Source organism: Lissotriton helveticus, chromosome 4_1, assembly GCF_964261635.1.
Source record: "Lissotriton helveticus chromosome 4_1, aLisHel1.1, whole genome shotgun sequence".
In the NCBI taxonomy this organism is placed as follows: domain Eukaryota; kingdom Metazoa; phylum Chordata; class Amphibia; order Caudata; family Salamandridae; genus Lissotriton; species Lissotriton helveticus.
Window position 1 is genome coordinate 806,221,089 of NC_136063.1, and position 13,539 is coordinate 806,234,627.

Below are 13,539 nucleotides of genomic sequence, written 5' to 3' on the forward strand. Positions count from 1 at the left end.
CATACCACCAATAATACAAACACTATGGATGAAACTTTACATTCTCAGGAATCCATACTGATGCAATCATTTACAGATTTGCCTAGGTCACATATTAAGGATAACACCTCAAAATCCCTGTATACATTCCCCACAGGGAATACAATGGAGAGTAGTCCTGTGGTATCATCTAACTATGGTTGTAACACCTCCTGTCTGCATACCTCAACACAAGATCCTGAGGTTCTTTTCATTGAAAACCACATACCCGCCACCCAACCGGCACCTACGCTAACTCCTGAACAAAAAAGTAAAACTCAGTGCCACAAGAAAAAACGAAAGATGAAACACCTTATGAAAAAATCTCACTGCCTCCCAGGTAAATCGAAACGTTCAATCAAAGACATGTGGCAGAAACTCATGCAGGTGAAACCCTCTGAAGTATCTATGACAAGGTCTCTGCTGATATCCTCTCAAGACCTGGACACCCCTCGATCTGACAAGAACAACGTGGGGGGTAGCTTAGCTAAAGAACAGACAAGGCAAACGGTCCAGACTCTTATAACAGAAACACCCTCACTGAGTGATATAGAATCCATGATTAAATCTCTCCTACACCCTATCAACAAAAGGATTGTGAATATTGAAAAAGCCTTAGGGAAATTTGAGAGAACACAAAATGAAGTATCCTCCAGTATTCTTAAATCGCTAAAAATGTCTGATAAAACCTCTATTTTTGTTCCAGCTAGTACAAGCCTCAAAGTAATCAACTCAAAATCTGTAAAAAACATTAGTGATTCAGCAAATAGTATTGTCAATGAGATAACGTTACAACCTCAGGAATCCTCTTCTATAGCAGGCCCAACACTAACCACACAAGCAGCACCCACTTTAGTGAAGGTAATAGTTACACCTACTAATAATACACAAGTTACTCAGACAAGGGAGGACACCGAAGATAGCGAATGGGCTGCGGAGGGTTATACATCAGAAGTAGTTAATACAAATACTGAGCCGCTGAGGCATTCCTTTTAACCAACGACAAACATCCTTACTAAGGCACCAGGGGCTTGTCAGCTTGACTCAATGATGGCAAAAACACCTATCCACATAAACCTCCCACCTGACTCTAATGCACATACTATAGTCATGATAGGGGGTCCTAAACTAACCGATAACAGGAGAGAAACCTACGTGGAATTAAAGAACAAGGTCATGCAATGGCTAACCACTCATAGGCCACTTCCCTCCCACATAACAGGGACCATCTCCCAAGTGAAGAGAGTAGATTGGGTGGGCCATAGATTTAAATCTACAGAGGGAGACTGCATCGTAGTCACTTTTAAAGAAAGAGGAGCGGCGAAATTTATTGCAAACTGGAGAAGCCCCTCGACAAATAGCCTTATCCGCACAATGGGTCTAAGTTATTTTTATCCACGCAATATAACTAGCCATAGGAAAAACACCAACTATCATCATGGTCAAGAGGGATTTCCGATGCCCCAACCAAATCTCTATCCTCAGGCACCCCCCCTATTTCTAAACAGGGGATGTCTCTAGATTTAGAACCACTAAGATATGAACCCCCTAGAGATCTAGAGTTTGAAGCGGCCGTTATGTTAACTAAGGAAACGAGTAATGTATGTTTGAACTGTACGTTGAATGGGGGAGACATCCTAAACTCTATACCTAACATAGAGCTTTTTAATATAGATAATAACATGTCCATACCTAGCGTGGAACTGTCAAAAGCCAGCAATGAAAGAGAGAATATAAGTTGTCATATTGCTAGCTGGAATATTGCGGGAATTGTGGCCAAGGAGGACGCCTTAGGCTGGATTGAATTTGTGCATTTGTTTGATATCCTATGTTTCCAGGAAACATGGAGTAAAAAATTCAATGGCATTGAGGGGTATGTGTCCTATGAGCTCCCAGCACTGCCCTCACCTCATGGTAGAGCTAAAGGCGGTCTGTTGGTGTTAATTTCTGTCAAATTACCAATCCATGTGAAAAAAGTTGTTAACGTGGGGGCGCACTCGCAAATTTTATGGCTCACACAAGAACCCGGCAGAAACATTCTATTGATAAATTTCTACAACAATGTATTTGACAACACTAGACATGTAGTGATTAACGAATTAGATACGGCGGTAAATAATTTCGTGAGGAATTTTAACAATGTATTTGAATTTATTTTTGTGGGGGATTTTAATGTACCTGTGTGCCCATTATCCACCCAGAAATTTTGTGGTGTATATAACCGACAGGGGGAAGCTGAAGTCCATTTCCCTCACCACACTTACGGGGAAACTTTGAATAATTTTATGATTGATTACGATTTGGAAATCTTGGATAATGCTAAAAACGACACGGGTGAAAATATTCCAACTTTTAAAGGAAGGGGCGCTAATACCGTTATTGATTTTATATGTATGTCATCAACCATTGCCCCATTATGTCCGATGCCCAATGTGATAGACATTATGTTGAGTGACCATAACTGTTTGACTACTGAACTAACCTTTTGGGTAAAAAATCATGTCTGTGAAAATAGTATTATCAATAATATTGAACCCCATAGACAGAATGGTTATAGACTGAGGTGGAAAGGAGAAAAAGCCGCTATAACTTCAGACTCAATTATATCAAGTTGTTTGACAGATATCACGGCAATTTTAGAATGTGAAGACACCTCGTCTGACAGTATTGATCATTTTAATAATATTAACTCCATTATTAACAAAATGTTTACCAAAAAGGCAGGATCTAAAGCAAGGTGTCCAAGGGGCTGGTTCGATTATGCTTGTACCAATGCCCGTAAAGAACTTAAAGAGGCCCTTGCAGTCAAACCAAGGGACAAAGTTTTGGTGGTCCAACTTAGACAAGGATTTAATAATACCCTGAAACGTAGAAAAGCTGAATTACAGCAAGAGGCCTGGGATAATCTCACCCTAGCGGCGGACACGAACAATTGTACCCTGTTCTGGTCCACGGTAAATAGCCCACTCCTAAAAGATGACAAGGTTCCTGAACTCACTTCACACGTGAGCATGGATTCATGGATCCAACATTTTTCTAAAATCTTTGATTCTTGTAATTTAATAGATACCAATGGGGATAGATGGCCCATCCTCGCATTAGATTTAACCATCAGTGAAACTATGGCTAGTATTAGATCTAGCAAAGGAGGCAAGGCTCAGGGGCCAGATGGCGTTCCCATAGACGTGTACAAGACCGCCCCAGATATTTGGGGGCCATTGCTCACCAAAATCTTTAATACAGCTATCAGCGGTAATATTCCGTCTACATGGGAAGAGTCAATAATCATCCCTATATTCAAACAAGCATTTTCAATGCAATAGGCCTCGCATTTATGAGAGTTTGAGCTATTGTCATTGTAAATGCCAATGCCTTTTTTTATGTGTTGCTTTTAAAACAGATAAATAAAAGGCATTGTTATTTTTAATGCTAATAGCTTAAACCAGGGTTCTCCAAACCGCTCCTAAACTCTCGCAAATGTGAGACCTATTGCATTGCAAATGCTTACTATAAAAAAAATTAAAAAGCCTCAGGAGACAGCGTGTCCTGCCTGCAACAGCCGGCAGGACAAATCTATTTGAGAAAATAGTGCTCGGAGGATGTAGTAAAAGCCTACCCGGCAACAACACACTTAACTGGGTATATTGCCATGGAAGGCTACAAAATGAGACATGGCAGTAGTAAGGAGGGACTACTAAGCCTTTTGACCAATGAATAGCCATATTTTACAGAGGACAATGAGACAAGCCAATTAAAAATGTGGGCGGAGAGTGGGCGTAGCATCAAGTCCCTACCTCAATACAGCATGCCTCACAGAGCAGCGCATGATTTTACTAGGCTTGACCTAAAACAAGCATTGACAAAGTCATTAAGTCTGGCCTTCTTTAGATGGAAATGCATTCATTTAAACCTGAATAAAGAGCTTCTCCCAAAGTCCTTTATGTTTATCCGACTAACCCCTAAAACATCAGAATCATGGTTAAGGTAGCTTACATCTTTGACCAATTGGCTGAAGTTCTTAAAAAAATCTTTCCCAGTATCAAAGAATAAAGAGAGTGAGCAGGTAATAAAATAGAGAAATATGCAAAGTGAAATGAAAGCTGGAGAGTCCTATGTGGCAATTGTTTCAACAGAGGTTCTGCAACAGAATCTTTAAAGTATGGGAAGCCAAAAACAGTATCCATTTAATGGATAATGGTTAAGGGCTAAAAGAAAAATCCCAAATTCTACCCGCAAAACTGTGGCTTTGCCTCTGTATCCAATTAGCTTACAAACTTAGGGGCATATTTACAAGCTGCTTGGGCCACTTTTGTGTCACTTTTCCCATGTTAAAAGTGTCGCAAAAGTAGCGAAAGGGGCTTGTAAATAAGCCCCTTAGTGACTGCCATGAAGCTGAAGAAGCAGCACCATAGGAGAAACACCTCTTGTGGTGTAGTTTTAGGACCCATGCCTTCCTCCTTAAGTATGCACGTGCTGGGAGGAGCATATGTGACAATTCCGGAAAACCACAGCAGCTTTAGGCAATGCTCGATCTGCAAAGAAAGACGCCCTCTTGAAGAATGTACCCATGGAAGTCACTAAAGCAAGGTTTCCCTCATCACATTCATCTATGGTTTCTACCAGGGACATGCATGTCTACTAGTTTAGAATCTGTTTCCAACTATCCAAAAATGATTTTTATTGGCAATTACAGCTTGATTGTGAATGGAACATATGCCATTATCATGGTTCTGCAGCGGAATGCACTCTAAAAGGTTAGTTCTTTTTACTTCTCATATATGGTAGACTGTGGTGCAAAATGCTTGAACCAATTGCACAAAACATTTCTTGCAAGGTGCCCCTGTCTTTACAGTGGGAGATGACTCGTTAGATTTGCTCTATTAGTCACTTGGTGACTAGTTTATTTAAATATTATTAACTTATGAATATAAAAAAAAAGGTAAACAGCAGCCTTTTTGTTGTGTGTGTGTGTGAGTGCATCTCAATATTAACGTAGCATGGTAAAGGAAGCAAGGCTTGTGAACAGGCATGAGTATGTAACATCTGTGAAGGTTCAGGTTTTTTCCCAAAGAGGCACACCAGGAGAGCAGGGGCATTGTGGGAAGCAGAGCAGGGCATTCAAACATGCCTGCACCAAAGTATAAAACAGGGCGTTCGGGGAATCTGTCAGAAGCAAAGAAAGTGCAAAACTCAGTGAAGAAAAGAGAAATAACGAGCACCTGAATACACTGTACAAACATATTGTGTAATCCGAAAAGTAAAGGTTTAACTGTTCTCTGTGTAAATTAAACAAGTATCAGTTCTGTTCCTATTGTGAAGCATTCTGACGCCTTCGGGTAAAGTCCGCGCTATATAAAAACGCATTAAATAAATAACTGTGTGGACTTGGCGCCGTCTCTGCACATGTCACGGTGTATGCGGCTGCTACTGCCATAGCACAGGGATGTAGGTCTGCTGAAAATCAAAGTGCGCACTGAAAATAAAAGTGTAAGCAGTGCCCTGAGCTTCGGCGAAAAGACACCCGAGCTTGGGAGACGAGTGTCTGGGCACCCCCAAAGCAACGCCGAATATTGGGAATACTCACTGTTACCTGGCAGCGTAGACTGCCTCTGTGCTCACACAAAGCGATACACGAGCGCAGGCGGGCCCTCGGCCCTTGTCCTTGTCCTTCTTATACTTCCATGGCCCTGGTCTGCCCCCTGTCCTCGGGTCGTGCGCAGCTGATATTAGACCCGGGTCCTTGTCCGTGCTCTCTTTCTGTGGCGGGCGGGCACGCGCTCGCTCAGTGCGTAGGAGGGACGCACTGATCCTTATTCTCTTACGTATCTGTATAGGAGGCCGAAAGGGGGCACGCGCCGGCAGTCAGACAGACGGACGGACCGAGCGCCATGGAGCCGCCGCTGCTGCTCACCGCCTGCCTCCTGCTGCTCGACAGGGCCCGCGCCGACCTCTCAGGTGAGTGCGAGGAAAGAGGGGGGGGACATCTCACCCTTGGGGGGGTGGAGGCGGGGGGGGGGGTGTCTGTATGTGTGCATGTGTGTGTGTATGTGCGCTCGTGTGCCCGTGTGTGTGTCTCTGTGTGTGTGCTTGTGCGAAAAGCAGGGGCTGTGGCTGTGTGTGTGTATGTATGAGGCTTCCAAGGAGAGAAAGAAGAGACAGGAGAGGGTGAGCGCGCGACCTGATCCCATTGCGGCCGGCTGCGTGCGCGTAACAGCCTCTTGTCCGCTCTGCCTACTCCTTGAAAGTCAAAAGCCTGAAATGATTACAAAAAGACTCGCTCTGCGACAGCAGGCCTTTGGCCTGCAATCGCAGGGCGAGTCCTAAAAAGGAGACCGGGGGGATGCAAAAAATTATAGACCTATATCATTATTGGATTCATCAGTTAAAATTATGAGTAGGGTCCTCCTTGTAAGATTAGAAGAGTGGGCAGAATCTAACGAGATTTTAAGTAATTGCCAGTTTGGCTTTAGAAAAGGCCGTGGTACTATAGAACAGTGTTTGAATTTAGAGCTATTGGTGGGAAAATATACCAAGGCAAAAAATGGGTCGCTCTATCTTTGCTTCGCCGACCTTAGTAGTGCCTTTGATCTGGTAGACCACGCAATACTATGGGCCAAATTATTGGAGATGGGTGCCCCAGAGGGAATTATTTATTTCTTAGCCCGATTGTATGAAAAACTTCGCACCAGTGTTCGCTATGGTCCCAATGGGGAGTGTACCACTAAGTTTGGGATAGGAAGGGGCATTAGACAGGGGTGCGTTCTTGCGCCCCTGCTTTTTACCCTTTTCATTAATGAAGTTGAATTTGCCCTGCAGGCAGTCGCTGCAGATGCCCCTAGAGTTAATAACTTTAACATACCAGTACTACTCTATGCGGATGACGCAGTGTTACTGTCTAGGACACCCCTGGGCCTTCAACGCTTAATGGATTGTTTTGTATCCTTCATTAAGAACAGGAAACTGGTGATTAATAAAGCTAAGACTTATGTAATGGAATGCAGCTCTGGAAAAGTCAAACGTAAAGTGAAAACCCATTATGTTATTGATGGTGAACCGGTGAAAAAAGTCGATAACTTTTGTTATTTGGGAATTACCTTTTCTCAAAATGGGAGCTGGGCAACTGAACATAAGGTGGTCAGAACTAAGATGATCAGGAGCGCCAATGGGGTCTTTCTGTTTGCCAAGAAACTTGGGAATAGACGAATTAAAGACATGTTAAATATTTATCAATCAAAATGTCTTTCTGCTGCCCTTTACGGGGCAGGAGTCTGGGGGGTGTCAACAGCCAAGAGCTTACAGGTAGAGGAGAACCTTTTCCTGAAAAGGCTCCTATGCTTACCCAGGTCTACTTCCAACTCCTTGGTTCACAATGAAACAGGGATCCAAGCCCTAAATGATCTGATCATGTTAAGGCCCATACTTCTGTGGCGCTCGATCTGGCTCAGTGATGGTACCACACTGAACAGAGCAATTATTAAGGACTGCCTTTTATTGGACCAACATTTGAAGATCCCCTGGATCAGCTACATTATTGATTGTGCACTAAATCTATTTGGAATCAATGTGGTTATGGACCCTTATGGGCTTTCGGAAATCCCCAAATCTGATGTGAAAACAATATTTTTAAATCACTGTAATGAAAGGCATCACTTAGAGGACTCTAAATTAACCACTTGTGTACTATACAATAGCTTAAATGAATTTACCGGTTTTAGACCATATTTATCACAGGTGACAAGAACCTCGCACCAGTTTGTGCTGACAAGAATGAGGATGGGTATAGCACATCATCTGGTCGCGTGGCCTAACATTAAATCGCGCCCCGTTGGTCCTTGTAAATGTGATAATAAGACTGAACAAAGCACTAAGCACTTTTTGTTAACTTGTGATTTGTACACCGAGTTAAGGAAATTCTACTTGAAGCCATTATTCATTAGATTTGGAGTGAGAGACATTGCAGAGGCTATGAAATTGATTTTTAATTTGAACCATGCGGATATCTGTTTTTATACTGCATCATTTATATGCAAAGCAATTAGCGCCAGGAAAAGTATGTGTTTTTGAAAAAAAAAAAAAAAAAAAAAAACTTTTGGTAATTTTAATATTTATTCCATCCCCCTCTGGATATTTTGTAATATGCCTACCTCTTTTTCTTTGATTGATAATGTATATATAATGTATATTATGTTTACCTCTATGAAATTGTATGATTGTCTGTATTATTTGTGCTTTTATGGACATGTTTTGTTTTTTTGAATGTTCCGAATAAAGCTTTATGAAAATGAAAATGATATGACCACGCATGGGCAGGTAGAGCATATAATTATCCACCTCAAGCAATGTTTGAGAGACTGGAACCTGTCCAACACTCCTACAAGCGAGAACATACATATCCCCACTTGTACCAAAATCATTATGAGATCCCAACATCAAATAGATATGATGCTTTATATACCTACGACTACCTGGATGAGGTGGATTGATCCCTGGTACTTCATCGGATCGTTTAAATTCCCAAGAACTAACCGATGTAACAAGTACTAACAAACTAGCAAGTACTTTCGACCTCCCAAGTGTGGCTCCAAACATTAATCTAACAGAGTTGATTACATCCTGTCGTGAAAATGCCTCCTCACTAAGAGCACTTACCCCACCTATATTAGAAGTAGGCAGTCCTTCCCCTACTGCTGCCCATAACTTGTCATATAGCAGCAATATTCACCAGTCAGTAATAATAAGTCATCTTAACTCAAACTCGCACCCTTCATCTGATGCGATCCTAGAGCTACGGAGTGATTGTAACGTCCTTAACTCCATAAAAATTCTGTCTTGGAACGTCGCTGGACTAGCTACAAAAGTTAATGACCATTCGTGGGTAGCATTCGTCAGGAATTTTACCATTCTGTGCTTCCAGGAAACTTGGCTCACAAACATCAATGTCTTCATCGAGGGTTACCAACGTTTTTTTGTCCCAGCAACTCCATCGCCCAGTGGAAGGTCAAAAGGGGGCCTTGCAACATTCATTAGCCTCTCTCTTATCTCCCAGATAAAAAACAAGCAGATGAACAACAGGAACATCCAGACTATGGAGATCGGTAGGGGCAAAACTGCACTAACCCTAGTTAACTTTTACAACTCGTTAATGCCAGTAGGAGAGTGTAACATTAGTATGCTCCAAACCTACCTACAAGACAATTTGGTAAAATTACCACGAAACAAAGTAATTGTCGGCGATTTCAATGCACACGTTTGTGGAAACTCGACTATGACAGCTTTGGATTCCTTGGGATGCGGATACAGGTCGGGACTTCACTTTGCACATTGTCCGCGAGGAACAAATATGAATAATTTAACAGATGGCCTGAACCTGAGGGTTGCAATGTCTCTGAATGTGGACTCGTTTGTTTTTGAAACTCCAACATACAAAGGCTCTGAGCATGGCTCTTTTATAGATCATATACTTCTTTCTGTTGACCTGACTACTTCAGTGTTAAAATTCAATATACATGAAAGTATTTTCAGTGACCACAATCCAATTTCAGTGGAATTGGATAAGGGCCCCTTTCAAATACGGGAAAACAAAAAGGACCCGGGTGTTTCGAAACTAACTAGTAGAAACCGCCGTTTGAAATGGACAATGATAAATAGTGATACTTTGCATGAGTCCGTTAAAATGAGTTGTGAACAGGAACTGTATCTTTGTGCCTCTAACTCTACGCCTCCTGAATCTATTTTATCTGCTTTTACCGTACTAACTCAAAGAATTGATAAAATGCTTTCTGTTTCATCAAAAGCTCCAATCGACCAACAGCCAAGATGGTTCGATCATGCCTGTTCAGCAGCAAGCCGAAATCTAAAAACAGCTCTTAAGAATAAGCCAAGGGATCCCGCTCAAATTAAAATCTTGCGAGCAGAATATAAATTAGCCTTGGCATCACGTAAAAAGACTATAAAATCCAACATTTGGGAGTCCCTGCTTGACCCGTCAATTCTTGGCAATAGCTCCAAATTTTGGAGCATTATCAACAAGCCGATGTTTGATGAACCCAACGCTGCTTGCCTGGGAACTGTCATACCCGAGAATGAATGGATTTCCCATTTTAGTCTAATTTTCAAGAGCGACGATCCCCAGATGACTCAAGTAACCAAACTTCCTGAGGAAGCACCTCTGTCTTTTACAGTTAAAGAAGTTGAAAAGGGGATTCGTTGTCTAACTAGTAATAAGGCTCCGGGCCCAGATGGCCTCCCGCCAGATCTATTTAAATCAAATATTCCATTCTGGGCCCCAATCCTTACGGCGGTTGTCAATGCTGGAGCTAAAATTGGGGCTCCAAAATCTTGGGGGACCTCGAATATTGTACCAGTTTACAAGAAAGGTGACAGAAGCAACGCAGCATGCTATAGGCCAATTTCTTTGATAAATTCGGTGGCCAAAGTAGTTGGAGGTATCATTTTAAACAGGCTGACCAACTGGGCCAAAAATAACAACATAATGTCACCCGTTCAATACGGTTTTAGACCAGGGCATTCAACAATAACCCAATGCCTGAATTTATATCTAATTAGTGGCAAATATACCCTGGCTAGAAATGGAACCCTAATCATGGCCTTTATGGACCTTTCATCGGCCTTTGATTGTGTCGACAGAAGAAAACTCTGGGACGTCTTGCTTAATATGGGAGTTGAAAAAAACTTAATTCATTTCCTAGCTGACCTTCACAGTGACACTCGAGCGAAAGTTCGTTATGCCAAAGACTTGAAAGTAACCAGAGACTTCAAAATAAATCGGGGGGTTAGGCAGGGCTGTATTTTAGCGCCATTTCTTTTTAATTTATATGTAAATGGTCTTGAGGAGCATCTTTTAAAAACTAACACTGACTATCCTTATATAGGGAAAAAGGGCGTACCTGTTCTGCTTTATGCAGACGACGCCGTCCTCATCTCTAGAACCGCACTTGGCCTTCAAATATTACTTGATTCTTTTTTCCAATTTATGAAGCTACGGGGCCTGTGCATCAACAATACCAAGTCTTTTGTTATGACGGTAGGTCCTGGTTCAAAAAAATCCTACCCTTTTCATATCAATGGGGAAAAAATACCCATAACAAAAACTTTTTCATATCTTGGTGTATTGTTTGACCAAAAACTTACATGGGGTCCAGCAGTAAGGAAAAAGAAAGGAGAACTAACAAGGACCAACGCTGCTATAATTGACTTTGCGCGCAAAATGGGAAACACACCAGTGGTTGCTACGATGATATTATACCAAGCTAAAAGCATCGCCGTCGCCAGTTATGGGAGTGAACTTTGGGGCTTTGTCCCAGTGGGCGACATTGTAACCACTGAAAATAACTTTCTAAAACAAGTCTTGTGTCTCCCAAAAAGCACAGCAAATTTCTCCATTCATGAGGAACTGGGCATGCCACACCTAGGGGATAAGATCGCCGTAAAACCGTTGTTGTGTTGGCTTAATTGCTGGCTGAATGATGAAATTCCATTCACCCAAAACATCCTCCTCGAAGCACTCAACTGGGAAGGGAAACTCAAGATCCCATGGCTAAAATATATCAAAAACTGTCTTCAAGATCTGGGTAGGCCGGATCTTTTCCTAACACCACAGCAAGTATCCAAGTATGACATAACATCTGTAAAGGATGCTTTCCTGTTGTCTCGACAGCTTGCCAGGGAAGAGTTAGAACTGAAGAAGGATAGTGTGATGAGACATGTCTTAACTAAATCATGTTTGCAAATTGAACCTTACCTATCCTGGTCCATTTCCAGATATGAGCGCTTCCTGTTGACTAGATTTCGATTTGATCTATTCCATCTGTTGTTAGCTGTGCCCAGTGGAGCCCATAGGGGACAAGTGTTGCCAACTTGCGGCTGCGACAATAAGTCTCCGCAAGATTTGGCACACTTTTTATTTGTATGCTCCTATTACATGATACCTCGGAAAATGTTTTTAAAACCTCTCCTTAAAAAAATGAATTTTGTGCAAACAAGACCAGCACAACTCTACCTTCAAATGCTGCACTGTGAAAGCACTTTCTTCATTTGTAACTTTTTAAAGACAGCCTTGAAATTCAGGAAAAGTATGGAAGGCTAACCCCCACTTCTTCCTACCTTTGTAAATATGTCTCTGATTAATGGTATACTTACATTTGTTTGTGCACGTACAATCCATCTAGTGATCTCTAGCTTCGTTGAAATATCTTTTTAATATTGGTGTTTTATATATGTATGTGTATTTTTATGAAACTTTTATGACTGTATTGCACGCAGTTGAATAAAGAAATTTTGACTTGACTTGACTGCGACCCTTTTACATTGAATGAAAAAGATGCTGTGGGAACAGATTTAGGGGCATATTTACATTTACTAGCAAATGTCAGAGCACGGAGCAGTTGATGGAGCAAGGTGGAGAAACAAAATGTTGTATAACCCTTGTGAAGTCACACTCCGATAACATGTAATCTGAACTAATGGAGTGGTGCATGAGACTAATCAACCTAGAATAAAAACTTGGACATACACACACACGTGGGAACTAATCTCTGCTTATATTGCAATTATAACTAACTAATTATGTATTTTTGTCGTGTCCTGTATTAATATGCTGCATTGATGTAACGGAATGAGGCATAAATGTACTTTTGTTTATGTATTTTTGACCAGAAAATTGGACCTAAGTAAGTATATTACGCATAAGTGTCGCTTATTTGCTAGGTAATTACTAATAGGGAATACCTTAGTAAGGGGGGAGGTAAACAGAAAGGCTATTTTTCTAAAATTAACATTTATTTGTGTTTGTTTCTATGATAGTCCCATTCTGACTCTAGAGGCCTGTGACAAAATGGAGTCACTGGTTTACTGTGACAACCAAAGGCAGCAGCCAAAGAGATGAGAATGAATGCGAGCTGCTTGGGCCTGTGCAGAAGGCAGGTCAAGGTCGCTGTGGCCTGGAAGTGTAGATGGCTGCCAAATGATGAGAGCAATGGTTCTGAACGTGAGAATTTTACTTGAAGTTGCGAATTAAGGAAACTCGACTAGGCCGGACTATGAAAGACAATGGGGGCATTATAAAAACCCTGACAGGAAGAAAATGTATAATGTGGAGATGAGGTTATGCCTATCCACCCCCGAACTGAACAATGAGGACTCGACTTTTCTTTAAAAGTTACTCTTTTAGATAGATAGAGCTAGTGAAAAAGGTATAAAAAGTGCTGATTTTACCGATTAAAAAATGTCTTCTGATTTTCTACCAGAGATGCTGTCGGATTGCTGATGTTCCTGTAATGTAAGATTATTTTTCTTGAATTATGACTTTTCTTTGCAGGAATGGCACTTGAGGGAGGGATTTTAGTTAGGTAGATAAGAGAATGGACTTTGGGAACTATCTGTCTTTTGCTAACACTTGCGTTTTGAACCTAAAATATTAACGTTATTTCTGAAATTTTCTAAAATAAAATGTTATTAACTGTTTTGAATTAAGCTTTCGTTTAAATGTCATTTGATGATTAA